Below are 17,151 nucleotides of genomic sequence, written 5' to 3'. Positions count from 1 at the left end.
GATGAGGGGAGACGTAGGGTTTCTGCAGGCAGAAAGCCCTGCAGTCAGGGGCTACTGCAGCTCCAGCCTACAGTCCCTCTCTCCCCAGCCCAGGCTGCCATGGGGCTCCAGCCAGGCCCTGCCCCACTGACTGCCATGGCCAGCCCCAAAGCAGCCTCTTTTGAAAAATCTGGCCCCAGTTGTGGGGTTTGGACAACACTGAATCCAGCCCTTTGCTTGTAAGTTCTTTGGGGCACAGACTACGTCTCCTCTCTCTCTCTCTCTCTTTTTTTTTTACAGGGCGTTGCAGATTGTGGGCACGGCTCTAATACAAATAATACAAAAATATTAAATTGTCAGCTGATCATTCGTGACACGTTCTTTAGCTGACAGACGCCACCGCGGATTGACTGCAAGCCGATCGTTTCTACAGCTTTTTTCCCCGTCTGAAATTATTCCATGGTATTTTTCACCGAGCTTCTCTCCTCCTTTGCTCGACTTCCCCAGTCTGAGCCATACTGGGTAGCTGTGAAAGGGGGCCTGTGATAAATAATAAAATAACAACACTTCGCTCTGACAAAGCACGGTTCATCAGCAGCCGTCCAAGCACTTTGCAAACAAGCCAAGCGTTGATCTACAGATAGGAAAATGGAGGTACAGAGAGCTGCAGCAATTTTCCCAAATCACCTAGCAGGCCTTGGCAGCACCAGTAGAACCCAGGCTGCCTGAGGCCCTATTTAGCAGCTCCATTGATGGGAGTGGGGAGGCAAATAGGACAGCCACTGCTACCGGGCCCTTTTGAAGTGCCATGACAATGCCACACCACACAACTGTGAAGGAAGGAGGGAGGCCCAGCGCCAGTCTGGGCAGCGCTAAGGGCTGACTGTCCTCGGCACCACCCTTTCTGCATTTGGCTCCACCCCTTCTGGGAGCACGGCACCAAGCCCCCTTCCCCCCCCACCCGGGTCCATGGTGGCTGTTGCTCCTGCTGCTATTCAGAGCCCTGCAAATCACAGGCATCTGTTTTATGTGAGTGGGTATCCACATCTGTGGATGTGGCTATCCACAGCTGGTTTTTATGGATGCAGCTGTGGAGACAAATTATGTGGTCAGAATCGTGCAAATTTGAGGAGACCCACTTTGCACCCACGAGTATCCGCACCCGCGGATGTAGATGTGGGCAATCCGCAGATCATTTTTGCAGAGGCGGATATTAAATTTATACCTCCACAGGGCTCTGGTGCAGCCTACTTGACGCGTGGAATGGGAATCATCTGGTCTCACGAGGCAGGGCTCTGGTCATAATCATTGGTGAGAGTAGCTTGAGAAAAGCACTTTCAAGTGGTGATATCCTGAGCCAAACATTTCCTTTGCAGGAAGAGGGAAGCTGGTAGAGCTTGAGGGGGGTAAACATGGGTGAAAAGTGAATGGAAATGGATAGGAATTAAGTCAAACCCCCAAACAACTGAGCCCCAGAAGTGCCCATGGCTAGTCAGCAGACTTGTAGTCCTAGATGTGAGATGGTGACCTGACAGCACCCGTCTGGGCTAGGCTGACTCCCTTGACCAATGGAAGTATGCCCAGGATGGAAGTGCGTTAAGTATTTTCGTATAACACTAGCAAGCAGGAGCCCCAGCCATGAACTTGGCTAACAATGTGCTCAGAACCCCAAGGGCCGCCACTCCAAACTGCTTATAAGGGAAGTAGATGAGAAATAAAGGGGGAGATCCGGGCAGGCTGGGTGGCAGGGGTAGGGAGGGGGCACAAGAAAGCAATGAGACAACTCCTGCTGCCATAAGGGCAGCTGCTGAACCAGTGTCAAGTTTTTCGTAGCTGTTGTGGTAAAGCAGAGTTTTAAGGAGGGAGAGAGAGGGGTGGCTTTGTGGCTTTTTACAAGGATCTTGCCCCCAGGCCAGCCTGAGACAAAGCAGAGAGGTGACTATTTGAAAGCTGAGTCAGTGGATGACGAAGGCTGACGTTGCTGGTAGAGCGGCGAAGGCCGGCTTCAATATACCCTCTAGCCTTTCCCACCCAGGCGTGGAATAATTTTTATTACAAGCACCAAAGCATGCATGCGCATGCACCACCATTAGCAAGGCAGGCTGCCAGCTGTGGACACTGCGGGTGGTCTGCCAATCAGCTGGGTGGCACCTGAATCCTCCTGGGTGGCCACCCAAGCAGTCAGTTTACAGGGAACGCTGGCCAACACCTCTGGAATGTCAGCGATGATGGGCAAGGCTGGGGCAGGCTGTGAAGAGTCTTGAAAGTAAAGCCTCTGATGTGGAAGGTGAGACAAACATATTGATACTCAAAGCGACTGAGAAAGTGGATTAAATCCCTCCCTGTAAGCGGCTGTGATGCCAGACAAGTTGTGGGGGGGGGGCCTCCTGCTTACAATAGGGCTAGATTGGACCCCAAGCACTCAACTTGCATTGTTGGCCTCAACAGAGGGCCTTGGTTAGCAGCACACATTAAGTTCTGATAACCTTTCAATCACAGCCACACAGGTCCATTAACAGAGCTAATGAAAGCATCAAAGCCAATCAGCAGTCCAAAGAGTAGCAGCACAAGCTGGTTTGGAAGCATGATCGCTCTCTCCTGCAGTACTCCAGGGAAGTAGACAAATGAACGGGCTGTTCCGAGGCCTGCTGTAAAACCGTACAAAGTCATTCTTTGCAAAATAAGCAGCCTTCTTCATGGCTGATCTCAGCCGTTGGGTTGCATCGGAGATGGCAAACACAGCAGACGAGCAGAGAAACTGCAGATGCCAAGGGACACGTGAGGACCTTAAGCGAAGCAGGGTGCGGGCAGCCTGACAGCCTGGATGAAAAACGAACAGAGCAGGCATTGCAGCCATGGGGCTGGGATCATCAGCATGCGGTTCTTCAGTGCAAAGGAAAAGTCAACAGAGAAATCTGCTTCATTGAGTTCCCGTTCCCATTCCCATTCCCCTCCTCACCATCCAGCTGGGGAACCTTGCTCAGCACTGCCAGGCTGTTTAGTCCTGCTGCCTGACATCTAACGTGTCTGACTGTGCAGCACGGAAGAGCCCCCGAAAAGCATGAGGTCAATGAGGAAATCTCTCTCCCCTGCTCCCGCCCAGCAGGCGGCCCGCTGGGCCTGGGATTCTGGGTGTGATTTCACACCCCCTACCTTAGGACCACATGCATCTCAGCGAAAAAAGATCTGCAGGGCTGGAGTCTGTATCAGCACAGTTTTGTATAGGTCTAGCCCTGGGGGAAAATCTCACTTGGTCCCCTGCAGCTCTTAAATGGCCTCTATTTCCTGGTGCGGAAATGGCCACTGACCCTGAGCAGCAGTCACAGGTAAGAAGGGGAGTTTTAGGGCAGTGAGGCAAGTCAATGCAGGAGAAGCCAATTGTGGCTAATAGGCGTGGGCTGGTAAGAGGAACAGAGCATTGGGTTTCTTGGGTATCGTCCTACCCCTTGAGTCGGACTCTGCCGTGCTGTGTCCCTTGTGCATCGGTGCAAAGCGAGAACAACCCCAGGAGTGAAATGCCCCAGACGAGGTCACGTCCACGTTGCACAGAGGGGAGCGACTGCCCCCGGACAAGGCAGGGGCAGCGGAGGCAGACATGCACACTCACCCCATGGCAAAAAAATAAAAAATAAGGGGTGTGGGGCAGAGCTTCCAGCCCAAACTCTGCAGTGGCCTTCACTAGAGACAGAGAAACCAGCCAGCCCATTGCTAGGCTGGAAGAGTGAGTGCGTCCAGACACATGAAGGGGCTTTCCAGGCCTGGCCCCAGCCCTGACAGGTCCAGAATGTCCTTCTCAGCCCAGCTGGGTTCATGTCCCTCTCAGCTGCATCCTCCTGTCTGATGTTTTCCATCTCTGCTCCTCCCCTTCACACTCTGCACTCAGAAGAATCCAGAGCCCGGTGACAACCAAGCTCATGTCAGACTGTCCCACAAGCTGCAGGGCTCAGTGGGCTCAGAACAAGACCCGGGAATTCTCCCTACTCCCGGCAGCAGCGTAGGATGGCTCGGCTGCTGCAGCAGCATGAGCGGCCCTCAAAGGAGTTCATCCTGCAGGAGGTCAAAGGGCGACTAAGATGATTAGGGGCTTGGAACGGGTCCCATATGGGGAGAGGCTAGAGAGACTGGGACTTTTCAGTTTGGAAAAGAGGCGATTGAGGGGCGATATGATAGAGGTATATAAAATCATGAATGGTGTGGAGAAAGTGAATATAGAAAAATTATTTACCTTTTCCCATAATACAAGAACTAGGGGACACCAAATGAAATTGATGGGTAGTAGGTTCAAAACTAATAAAAGGAAATTTTTCTTCACACAGAGCACAGTCAACCTGTGGAACTCCTTGCCCGAGGAGGCTGTGAAGGCCAGGACTCTATTAGGGTTTAAAAAAGAGCTTGATAAATTTTTGCAGGTTAGGTCCATAAATGGCTATTAGCCAGGGATAAAGTATGGTGCCCTAGCCATCAGAACAAGGGCAGGAGATGGATGGCAGGAGATAAATCACTTGATCATTGTCTTCTGTTCTCCTTCTCTGGGGCACCTGGTATTGGCCACTGTCGGCAGACGGGATACTGGGCTGGATGGACCTTTGGTCTGACCCAGTATGGCCATTCTTATGTTCTTATGATCAGACGGTCCCTTCTGGCCTTCAGCTTTATGGACCAAGCACTAGATCCTGGGTTCAAATCCTTTGCCACCCACATCCTCTGCTATGGTGGGCGAGTCACTTAACCCAGCCTGAGCCTCAGTGGCCAAGTGGTGCCCACACTTCCCTGGGGTGCCGCATGACCAGCTCCACTAGTGTATGTGAGGTGCTCAGAGGTTTGGCGATGCAGGCCGTAGAGATAGCTGGATTGTTAGTGGCACCTATCTGCAATCCCCAATGCATTCACCCCAACAGAGTTACCCTGCATTTAATTCCCCTGCAGTGCTCCTGGCTGTGTCTAAGCACCAGCCTGCTGTCCATCCTCCTGCTTTGCTCACTCTTCCCGGCGCCTCTGCCATGGCAAAGAACAAACAGATTTCAAAGCCCCTGTCTCACATGATGTAACATCAATACGGATGGGGATGAAAGCTCAGCGCTCCTGGAACAGCTGCCGATCACACAGCACCGGCTTTGCTGTGGAATATTAATCGGGGCATTACAGGGAACTTCTCGTGAGAGCACCCTGAAAGGCTGGGTCAGCTCTGTCGTGGGGCAATGCAGGGAATGGGACTAGCCTGGCTGTAGAGAGCAGCAGAGGCTCTGCCGTGCCCATTGGGAGGAATCTGCACCCCCCCACACATGTCCGTAGAGCAAGGGGGGATCGTTGCAGAAGAACTGGTACCAATCTGCCCATACACACACTGAAACACACTGTCCCTTTCCACTGCATGGGGCAGCAGGGATGCATCAGGCAGAAGACAGGTGCACAGGTGTCACTGCAGAGGCCATGCATGGCTTGGCTCTAGCACGACCTGAAAGCAGGGCCTGGCCTGTGTGAGTCGTGCTGCGCAACCTGGCCGTGGGCAGGCGAGGGAAGAGCAAAGGGATTTGGCAGTGGCTTTTCTCAAGAGTGGGAATTGGCCCAGGCAGGACACTTAGCATCTCGTACCCCCACCCCCCTGCAGTTCTATGTATCTGAGTTGTCAGTTTTTATTTGAAGCTTTTTGGACCCCTGTGCTATATAACAGTCAGTCTGTGCTGGAAACGCTCTGGCTCCAGATCTGAAGACGTGGGTCTGCCCCACGAAAACTCATCACCTCACACGTTATTTGGCTAGTTCTTGAGGTGCTACATGACTGCGGGTTTGTTTGGGTTTTTTTTTTAGAGGGAATTGTGTCCAGCGTGCTGCACACCCCAGCACATGGATGCCAAGCGTGTCCCGCCCCCCCCCGGGCTCTGTGACTGCTGATTGTTCTGTGTTGGATTACTTTGTACCAACATCATTTGCCCACCCCAGAAAAGGACAACTGCTCGGCCACCCCACTGCTTCCCTGGCTCTCCTCCATTCCCATGGCTCAGCCTTCCTCTTCCTCTGCCTTGGGAGCGTGTGTGTGTGTGTGTGTGTGTGTCTGCACCTTTGTGGGACAGTCAGCGTGTCACCAAACCCCTTCCCCAGCCCACAGGCTGGCTCCAGGGGCCTTGCTGCTGGCTCCTGGGCTGAGCTCTCGACAGCCGGCATTGGGCTAAGTCAGGGGGAAAGAAACTTTTCACGTCTGGCTCCGCTCTTCATCCCTGCAATTAGCCATCCACCCCGAGTCAAACGTTCGTCTGACAAAAGCCCTTTGAGACGTGTGACTCGTGCCCACGTGTGAATACAAACACATCAAAACCGCCCCTCACTTCAACATCGTCATGAGGAGGATGCGCCTGAGACCCAGCAGCTGATCATCTTCCCCCTCCCCCTTATGACATGTCACGCCGGGGGCCTGCCCCGCCCCCGTGCATACCCCTGGACCACGTGGTACCTCACTCCACCCACAGACCTGGGGGCCTCCCTTGGTGGAACTGCCTAGTGGGTGCAGCAGGAGAGGAGACTCCAGCCCTTCCTTGCCCCTCCACCCCACCACCAGCTGCAAGAAGCAGGCCGCGGATTCGCCAGCCTGTACAGACCTCTTGGCTTGCACTGATCTCCGGGTCTCTGCACTCGCTGTGCTCTGACATTTATGCTAATAGGAGCAGGATGGCAGCAGCTTTGCTCAGCCTTCCCCGGGGGCTCATTAGCAGGCAGCTGACTGAACAAGGAGCCCCCGCCCCACATTCATGAAGGGCGGTGGAGACCCTTCTTCAGGATAATTGCCTCCCAGAGCCAGACTCCGCCGTTTGCCAAGAAAGGCGGGGCAGTCGGAGCCAGCTCTGCGTCTCTGACACACAGCCGCTGGCATGAGCCGCCTCCTCCCCCCAGCTGGGGCCAGGTCAGCCACTGAAAGGGTACCCCACGTGTCTAACAGTGACACTAAGTACCAGCCTGTCCCGTCACTCACAGGGCCTCTGGCCGGAGAGCAGCCCTGCAGCGCCAGGCCTTTTGTTATAAGCCCTCACAGCTCCTCTCACACAGTCCCCTCAGTGCCATGGGCATAATGTGCCCAGCCTTGGTGGCCCTCCTCCGTGCGAGGCTGTGATCACCATGCAACTTCCTTCTGAATCCCCCATACCCAAGGGTGGCCACCAGGCATAACACACAGCTTATCTGCCCTGTCGTTTGTAAATGTACAGATCGCCTCAGATTCGGCAACCTCAGGCATTCAAAAATCATGACATTGGTTTAAAAAAATCAAGAGCTTTAAAATAATAGTACATTTGGGGGTTCTTTTTGAGGGTCACCGTATCTTAACTTTCAAAAAAAGAGGACACCCCTGAGAGGAAGTGTGCCTGTATCAATATCTACCAGTTCATGTTGTAGTAATGTGTTATAATATAGATAGTACCTTAATACAAAGTGAGTGGGTAGATACTGATACAGATACGCTTCCTCTCGGGGTGTCCTCTTTTTTGAAAGTTCAAATATGGTAAACTCTGTTTTCCTTCTGATTTTGAGTGTGCGTTTTTTTGAGTGTGGGGGGGGGGTTGGGGGCAAATTTTCAGTTGTTCACCCAAACAAGGAAAGCTAAAATCTTACTTTTTTTAAAGATGAAAACTGAGATTCTTGTGCATTCACATGATTCCAGGAGTTGGGGCTTTAAGACAAACACAAAATATCACAAGACTCACAACAAAATCAGGACACTTGGAAACTACATCTCAACTGTTTGCAATTCCATAACACTGCAGTGCTTGCTGGGGAAAGTAACATTGGAGATTACTTCACACCGTTTGCCTTGCTTTTAACACTACTCAGCAATTCAAAACAAAGAGAAAGAACAGGCACCATGTGACCTGACAGTTCTCTGCAAACCATCAGCGAGGACCCCACTGACTGCAGCTTGAGACCCATTCTTACAGACAAAAAGACAGACTTTATTCTTTCGCTCTGCAAGCCGCACTGGGCAGTTACTGATCTGAAAGCAACTGACAGGTGAAGGCAAGAAAGAGACACACACACAAATGAGGCCAGCAACAGAGATAACAGAGAGAGAGCCATGCTAGTCTATACACTAGCAAAACAAAAAAGCCGTCCAGTAGCACTTTAAAGACTAACAGAATAGTTTATTAGGTGATGAGCTTTCGTGGGACAGACCCACTTTTTGAGACCATAGCCAGACCAGACACAATATTTAAGGCACAGAGAACCAAAAATCTAACTCTTGACTTCCCCCCACTCCTTCTGCCCCTCTGCTCTCTCATTTGCTCACCTTGACTGTAATTTTTCTGATTTGTCAACCTTGATTACTATTTTGGGTTCTCTGTGCCTTAAATATTGAGTCTGTTCTGGTCTGGCTATGGTCTGAAGAAGCGGGTCAGTTCCATGAAAGCTCATCACCTAATAAATTATTCTGTTAGTCTTTAAAGTGCTCCTGGACAGCTTTTTTCTTTTACAAATGAGGCCAGTACACTTCAGCATTCTATCCTTACAATGAGCAAGAGAAAGAACAGATCCCCCCTTCAGTATTTCTCTGATACTAAAAACACGCCATGCTATATTATGCTGCTATTAAAGACAACCACAAAATGCTACAGAATTTCTCCCTTATGAAAAAAAGCTTCAGAATCCCACAAGAGCCCACCCTTATTAAAGCACGGCCCAGTGCCTTGCGCTCATGGTCTCTGACTTTACAATTGCTTGTAGTGTTGCTAGACTATTGTGCAGTCACTGCAGAATACTGGGCCTCGAGCTATAAAGGACGACAGCCAAGAATTTTAAAGGTATTTAGGTGCCCAAAGATGGAGACAGTCACCTAGTAAGATTTTCAAAAGCATCTCGTTGCCTAACTCCCACTGGGAGTTACTGATCTGCATCTTTAGGCGTGTTGGGAATGTAGGGGGAGAGGTATAAGAGAAGGAGCTTTAGGGACTGATAAAAAACAAGGAGTCAGGTGGTACCTTAAAGACTAACACATGTATGAGGGCATGAGCTTTTGTGAGCTGCAGCTCACTGTGTCAGTGTGTGAAGGGAGAGAACCAGATGGCAGGGCTTTATGCGTACCTCCAGAGAGAGGAGTGTTACAGCAGTGTTAATAGGCTAATTCCATCAGGGTGGATACGGCCCACTTCCAACAGTGCTAAGAGGGTGATTGCAGGCGAGTGTGGGGGACAATGGGGAGCCAGCAGATTCCACACAGGGCTGGGCTAGGTTTCCCTTTCATTTTTTGCACCCACAGGCAGAATAAATTTTGTTATGTGCACCAGTGCATGTGGGGGGTCTGCACTGCCAACAGAAACACACGCTGCCCGCTGTGGGTGGCTACGGACACTCTGCTAATCAGCTGGGTGGCACCTGAATCTCTCCTGGGTAGTCAAGTGGTATCTTGTCAGGCCTGTTCCTGCCCCTCTGGGTCCCATTCTCTGCTCCTAGGCCTGATCTTGGGTGCCATGGCAACCGCTCCAGGTCCTACTGTCACTGCTGAACTCCATCCCCGGGCCTGTGGGAGTTCACATGGGGATGGAACCCCAACGGTTGTTCCATGACGAAGGGTTTAGATTTTTCCTGCCCCTTGGCTCTGTCACCACCCAAATACCTTTGCAAATCTGGCTGCCAATCCTTTACCGAGCCTAAAGGGCCCCTGGGTTTCCCGGGGCTTTCTGAGGGAGGACATTCTTCAGGCTAACCTCTGAAGCAGGTCATTCTGCAATGGTGCTCTGCACAGGGACATCTTTGATCTGGGCTCTGTCCCCACTAACCCTGGGCTTTAACACACACACACACACACCTCCCAATCCCGAGTCACCCCACTGACACCCTCATTAACAGTCTGAAGCTCACAAGCGCCGTATGCTGGGAGCCTGGGCTCAGCGGCCCAGCCTCCCAGAAGGAGACACCACAGGCCCCATTAAACACAGGACGCAATCAGCACGTGAGTCACTGAGCAGAAAACTTTTCACATCACTGCTTCTTGTCATGTCCGTGCACCGCGGCTGTCAACGGAACCCTCATGTAATTGTGCAGACAAGCAAGGGGTGGAAAACAACAGTTTCAGCAAATCAACTTAATTTGCAAGGAAATTGGTAACTTACTGGCAGGAACAGCAATGAGGAAAGAAGCTTCTTGGGACGAGTTTAACTTTTTGTCTCCGGGGGTCGTTGGCTTGGTGGCTTCACAAATTCAGCCGCTGACAGGAGAAGAGCGTTCCACGGCAGTACAATATGATGCCTCCTGCCAAGCCCCAATGAAACACCCTTCCAAGGGAGCAAGCTTCTTCCCAGCAGTGCCCAGGGAACACCCCCTCACCTTGCAGCCTGCAGCCCTTTGCAGAGCCCCAGGGGACCGCTCCTCACAGCTGTGACCAAGGCGTACCTCCTTCTTCCTCCCTGTGTTTGTTCTTGCTGCACAGCCCTGGAGAATTCACACGTCTCTGCCAGTGTGGGCTGCTCCCAGCAGTGCCCCCCACACCCACATTCACAGTCACGCTCTATGGCGGCGGTCCTCAAACTGTGGGTTCTCACCCCATTTTACGAGACTTGCTGGGACCCAGGGCAGAAGCTGAAGCTCAGCTACCTGGGACAGCAGTGCTTGGGCTGTGGCCCTCCTCCCTGCTCCAGGGCAGTGGGGCTTGGGTGTGACCTGTTTCCCCCACCATCCAGGACTCAGGCTGCAGCCACCTCCTCCCCCTGGGGGCAGACGGGGCTCAGGCTGTGTTCCCCCAACCTCCCACAGGAAGCAGTGGGGCTTAGTTTGGGTCTCCCCCTTGCCCCCTAAGACTCACATAGTAACTCTGTTGTCAGAAGGGGGTCACAGTGCAATGACCTTTGAGATCATCCCCCCAGCCCCTTCCCAGATGTGGGGCCTCCCTGGATTTCCTTCCTGAGAACTGAATGACTGTGCCTGGGGAAGAGCTGCCCCTCCCCGCCCCTCCTTCCTGTAGCAGTGTCTGCCTCAAGGATTAAGCTCACACAGGTGCTGCTGACACTGATGTCTTCATCTGTTGGGAAGAAGCCATGCCGTGGTACAGCTTCACTGGCGTTAAAGCAAAAGGTGGCATTTCCAGAGGGGCTGAAGGAGATTCCTGCTCCCATGGCTTCTGGGGGGAGGTTACTGATGTTCAGCCTCACTAGGCCGCTGCCTCCATGATTTCCCCATCCAGTGCCTGTGTTGGAAGACTCTGGCCTTCCTGCCGTTCTCTTGTTTCACAGCAGACCTTCCCCAGCTCAGCTTCTGGCCCTTTAAGTAGAAGTTTTGCTATGGTGCTGGAGAAGAGACTTGGGGATTGTCTCCTCTCTTAACCTACATTTCTTCCTTTTCAGCTCCGCACAAGCAATTAAAATTTAAATAAGCGTCTCTGCACTGCAGCAGGGACTAGTAGGGGGAAGGGAGGGGAGCAAAGGAGAAGGAGCAGCCTCCTCACCCCAGCTGCAGCCACGCCACCAGCTTAGAGGTGAGAATTTATTCCATTCCCAATTAACAGCTTCCAGGGTGTCACAAGACACGCCCGGGAGGGCAGGGTCAGCTGCTGCTGCTCAGAATATGAAGGGCTGTACCATGCTGCAGGGCCTGCAGAGAGAAAAACCAGCCCCAGGATCCTGCTGCCTATCCCCGAACACTCAGTTGCTTTGGCCAGTGATCCCCATCAGCAGCCTCTCAACCTCACATTGGCAGAGCAGCTTCCTGAATCCCATGAGGTCACAGGTGAGTGGTCTCCAGCGGATGTGTGCTGGGCAGTGTTCTCTCTAAGTTTTTCCATCCATGGATGGAATAAATTTTGTTACGTGCACCACCTAAAGAAGCACATGTGGGCACTCTGCCAATCAGCTGCGCAGTGCCTGAATCTTTCCTGGGTGGCTGCCAAGTGCTCGGCTCACAGGGAACACTGGTGATGGGGCAGAAAGATCAGTTCAGCGTATTCATAAGGCTCTTGAAAGAGGTAAACAGAGAAGCTACGTGTCCACTACCGAGTTATTTTGAGATAGCAGTTATTTCAAAATAACTTTGCTAGCATCTACACTATGCATGCGCCATTTCAAGATACATTCAAAACAGCAGTTGCATTGTTTTGAAATCGGTAACCCTCAATACGGGAGCAACAACACCTATTTCAAAATAGATATTTCAAAACAGGTGCTACTAAGACATGGAATAGCGCTATTTCAAAGTAAGCCATAATGGCACCAATGGCATTATCTCAAAATAGCACCATGTGTCCAGAAATGCTATTTTGAAATGCACTTTGTATGCAGCTGTGTTATTGCAAACTAAGGTATCTTATTTGAAAATAGCTCTGTAGTGTAGCCATAACCTGAAGCAGCAAAGTCTGCAGATGATATAGAATTACTCAAGATAGTGAAATCCAAAGTGAGTACAAAGAGTTACAAAGGAATTTCACAAAACTGGGCATCAAAATGGCAGATGAAATTCAATGTCGAGAAATGCAAAGGAACTCACACTGGAAAACATAATCCTGATTATAACTACGAAGTGGTGGGGTCCAAATAAGCTGTTTCCTCTCAAGAAAGATAGATCTTGGAATGATTGTGCATAGTTCTCTGGGAACATCTGCTTGGTGCACAACACCACAGCACCAGTCAAAAAAGCAAGCAGACTGTTTGGTGCTAATAGAAAAGGAATAGATAATGAGATAGAAAATACCATAATGCCATGACGATGTAAATCCAGAATATTTCCACAAGTCTGGTTCCATCATCATCATTATTATTATTAATTATAAATAAGATATATTAGAGTTGGGAAAAGTATGAAGAAGGGCAACAAAAATGATAAGGGGTAAGGAGCAGCTTCTAGACACGGAGAGATTAAGATGATTGGGACTGTTCAGTTTAGAAAAGAGGTGACTAAGAGTTCTATAAAATCATAACTGGTGTGAAGAAGGAAGCATTATTTATTCCTTTACCTAATACAAGTAATGCAATGAAATTAGTAAGCAGCAAGTAGAAACCACATAAAAGGAAGTGCTTCTTCACACAAGCTGTCTACATTGCTAAACTGTCGATCTGTAGAAATCATTGCCAGGGAATGTTGAGAAGGCAAAATTATAGCTGGGTTCAAACAGGAATTAGATAAGCTCATGAGGCTTAGACCCATCAATAGCTATTCGCCAAAACAGACAGCGATACAGTGCATCTTACATTCTGGATGTTCCTAAATCCCTGGCTACCAGAAATTAGGATTGGACAACAGCGATCACTTGATAATTGCCTTGTCCTGTTCATTCCCTCTGAACCATCTGGCGCTGGCCCCAGTCAGAAGATGACACTGGGTTATATGGGCCATTGGGCTGACCCACTGTGGGCCTCTTTATGTTCTTCTGATAGATTCCCAAAAACACTCTGGTCTTTTTTATGATTATTATTTTCATTCTCTCTTCTAGGAAAGTAAAAAGTACTCATGGGATGAGGTGCAAAATTCCTTCCTGACCACAAAGCCATTTCTCCTGGTCAGTTACTCCTCATTCTGCCATATTCCACTGGAAATCTCTTCACATGACCAGCTGGCAAGATACGGTGCAAAGCTCTTGCTTCTCCTGCACCACACGCATCTTCCAGATTACAACATCTTTCTGTTGAGGTCCAAAGGAAAACAGGAAGCAGCTTGCGTTTCAAAGGGAACCTGACAGTATCAGAGAGATTTTGAAGGCTGCATACTACCCTGTTTGCAAACAGAAATGAGATGAAGGAGAGCACAAAATTTATATGGCACCAAAGCAGTTTGCTTTCATTAAAGAAGCCCCATTTCTGCAGAGAAGGAAGAGGTTGTTTTTAAAAAATCTCAGTCTGAAGGCCAGGCAGGCAACAGAGTAAAAGCGGTGTTATCTGGCACTGGATAACCGGCAAGTTTGGTTAACTGGCATTTGCCAGGCTGGCAGCCCAGCCCGGCCGACGGAGCAGGGCCAACTGCTTACCAGCAGTGGGGCTGGCTGCCCACCGGGGCCGCAGCAGCAGGACCAGCTGCCCCCAGCTCAATTAACCAGCACTTTGGATTATTCGGCATCCCAGGGATGTTGGATAATGAAGCTTATACTGTAATATGAAGTCAATTAAATGAACACAGAAACTAGGGCTTCAACAATGACGGACTGTGTATCTTCCTCCATGTCATGGAGACTTCTGCTCAGACACATGAACTACATTCTGGTATTGCCAGCATCTGGGACACTTAAGCACAGAGACAGGACTGCATTCCTTCTGCTAGCGACTGATCCCGCAGCACTGGCATTGTTGCCACTGACTTCACTAGGAGTAAGACTCAGCGCCTAACGCCCTACGTAGGTGGGGCTGATCAAAAAATTTTAGTCAAAACTGTTTAGTGATGGGGAAAAATGGATTCTTGACTAAATATAGATATACATATTATCTTTACTAAAAGTGTCTGCTTTCCATGGAACTTCCAATTTTCATTAGAAACACCCTCCCCAGCATTCAATAACAAAAACCAGAAACATTTCAAGTCAGCAATGCCACAGAGGTACCTTCTGGAAGTTCCCTTTTTCCTGCCTTCTCTTCTATGTACTGTGCGCCCCAGTTAGCCTCCAACTTCCACAGCCAGGACTCGCTAGATGCACTGCAGCAGCTGAGCGAGCAGGGGGGTTCACGGTACGTCACAGAAACTGCAGTCCAGCCAGGAAAGAGGCACCCAGACTGCAATTCTCATAGAGGGGCATGAAGACATTCCTGAACCAAAACTTTTCAGCTGGGAACGTTTCGGTTTTTCAGCTAGAAGTTTTTGGTTTTTGATTTGGTTGTTGTTGAAATGGCAGTTTTCTGCCCAAAAAATGGAAATGATTTTTCTCCCCATTTTTATTTAAATTTTCCATTGGGAAAAAAAAATGCAAAAGCATTTTCCAACCAGCTCTAACGCTGAAATCTGGCCCCACCCCAAGCAAGTAATCCAAGAGATTCACATACTCCAACATGACAGCATTACCTGAGCCATAGCATAGTGTCTAAAACACCAAGCTGTGACCAGTGGGGCTGCCAGCTGCTGCAGCTCCTGCAGTAATGGTGGTTCGGTTTGAAATCCCAGAAAGGGAGGGGCCAAGGGTGAAAGAGACAGGACCTAGGGCAGTCAGCCAACAGCACCGCCTGGACTGTGACACTGGGTGCCCTCTCCGCTCTCACAGCCGCATGGCATGATGGAGCAGCTGTGCTGTCACACATCAAAGGGGCCCAGAGCTCCAGCTGCCACCACTGCCAAAGTTGCAGCAGCCGTGGCCGGAGCTCCAGGCCCCTTTGAAATGCTGGGCCCAGGGCCAAATGCTCCCTTTCCCTTCCTTCCTTCCTGACTGTGACCTCCTCATTACCTCCCCAGGCCATAGCACAGTCTCCAGCAACCTGAAACAGTGACACAGAACTGCCTTACCTGTGCTATAGGATGGCATCTGCAAACTACACCAGACATGACCAATTACAGCCTGTGCACCTTATAGCTACAGCAAATGGACTTGCTCACCTGACTGTCTGCATGCCACTTGTATACACGCTGACTTATTACGCCAAAGGACAGCTTTGCTGCTCGCTGCCCATGTAACACAGGGCTGCTAACGTTTGTTTGTCAGCTGCCTCCTGTTTCTGCCATTTGCTCACAGAACGCTGCATATTCTTCATACCTGCTTCAAAAGATAAGTAAATAAAAGACAGGAGCAGCAGACTGGCTTATGGTAACTGCAGGTTCAGTGACAGATTCACTGTGATTCATGGGCAGGGTAATTTTTCTGTCCCCAAGCATTGGTTCCCCTAGTTCATCTTTTCACACTGCACACCACAACTCCTGGTGTATACATCTTACTTGGGAGAGCTGACAGTCCGCACCCTGATAGAAAATAAATAGGGCCGTATAATGAAGACTCCCACATCTCCCCAGGACAGGGTTTCCCAAACTTTATAGAGTTGGAACCCCTTTTTTTCAGTACCTTCTTTTGCAGCCCAAAAAAATAAATGCATATAAAAAGAGAATGAAAAATGAATATATTCCTACTGTTTATTATTTATTCACAATAATAGTACATAATAATATAAACCTCGATAAAATACTTAAGTGCCTAACTTATTATTACCTAAATTATGTAGGAAAAGACAAACTGTACCAGATTAATGGGATCGAGCATGATAATTTGTATATTTTCGAAGGACCGGTATTTTTCTCCAGAGACCAGTACTGGGCTGCAGACCACACTTTGGGAAAACGCTGCTCTAGGAAACTGGAGTACGCCAGGAAGCTAGGCAATTCAAAGCTCTGGGGGCAGCCTAATGCACTAATATGTGAGTGGATGGCCAGTCTAGTCCCGACAGCTCCTCCAGGTGATACACAGAATGGAGCATTTCAAGACCTGAGCCAGGTCAATGAAAAAGCCTCTCCCCTACACGTCGATCTGCAGAGTGAAACCCTTCGTTCATGGATAATCAGCAACACGGTGTAACCCAGGAGGGCTGAGAAGGGAGAGTAGTCTGCTGAGAATCCTAACTAAGGAGCCGGTTAGGCAGGGAGGTCTCTGACACTCAGGAAGATTGTAACCCTGAGAAACTGAGATGGCAGATTGAAGTCAGTGCTACAACCTGGTTCAGTCCCATCTGCCAATGACATGAATCCATCAGCTTAATTGCTGCGTGATCAGGAACAAGCCGCTGGGCCTTGATTTCTCTGTCTGTAGCTGCCCCATCCCTGCCTTGTAAAAGTCAAGCATTGGGCAGCTGGTGCTAAGTCCTAGGTGCAGTTTTCATCACAGCACAGTTTCGGTAGCGATGGCCTGTCAGCAGCGATAGCGGATGCACTGCTGACTACCCCCACGCCCCCAGCTTGGTGTCTGATGCACTCTCTCCTGCTGGCAGTTTGCTGGTGGGGGGTCACTGCAGGCTGCTCTGATCTCCTCTTGCTTGGCACTTCTAGAAGGAAATTGCTCAGTCACGGTCAGGCGAGCTCCAGGTTTGCAGCATGTAATGCAAACACTGCCCGTCAGAGCTCCTAAGCGGGGAGCAAGGCTGCTGCTGTCGGGCCCAAATATGTCATTAGTGAGTTCCCTTCCAGGAAGAGCAGCGGGGTTAGGAGACCCAGCACCTCTCTCTATCCATCACAGTCAGCACAGTCATTGCCTCTTTTCTCCTGTGTCACTCTGTGCCCTCCCCTTCCTGCCTCCCATTCAAAGCCTCGTCA

Source organism: Carettochelys insculpta, chromosome 20 (genome assembly GCF_033958435.1).
Source record: "Carettochelys insculpta isolate YL-2023 chromosome 20, ASM3395843v1, whole genome shotgun sequence".
NCBI lineage: Eukaryota > Metazoa > Chordata > Testudines > Carettochelyidae > Carettochelys > Carettochelys insculpta.
This window is presented reverse-complemented; position numbering follows the sequence as displayed.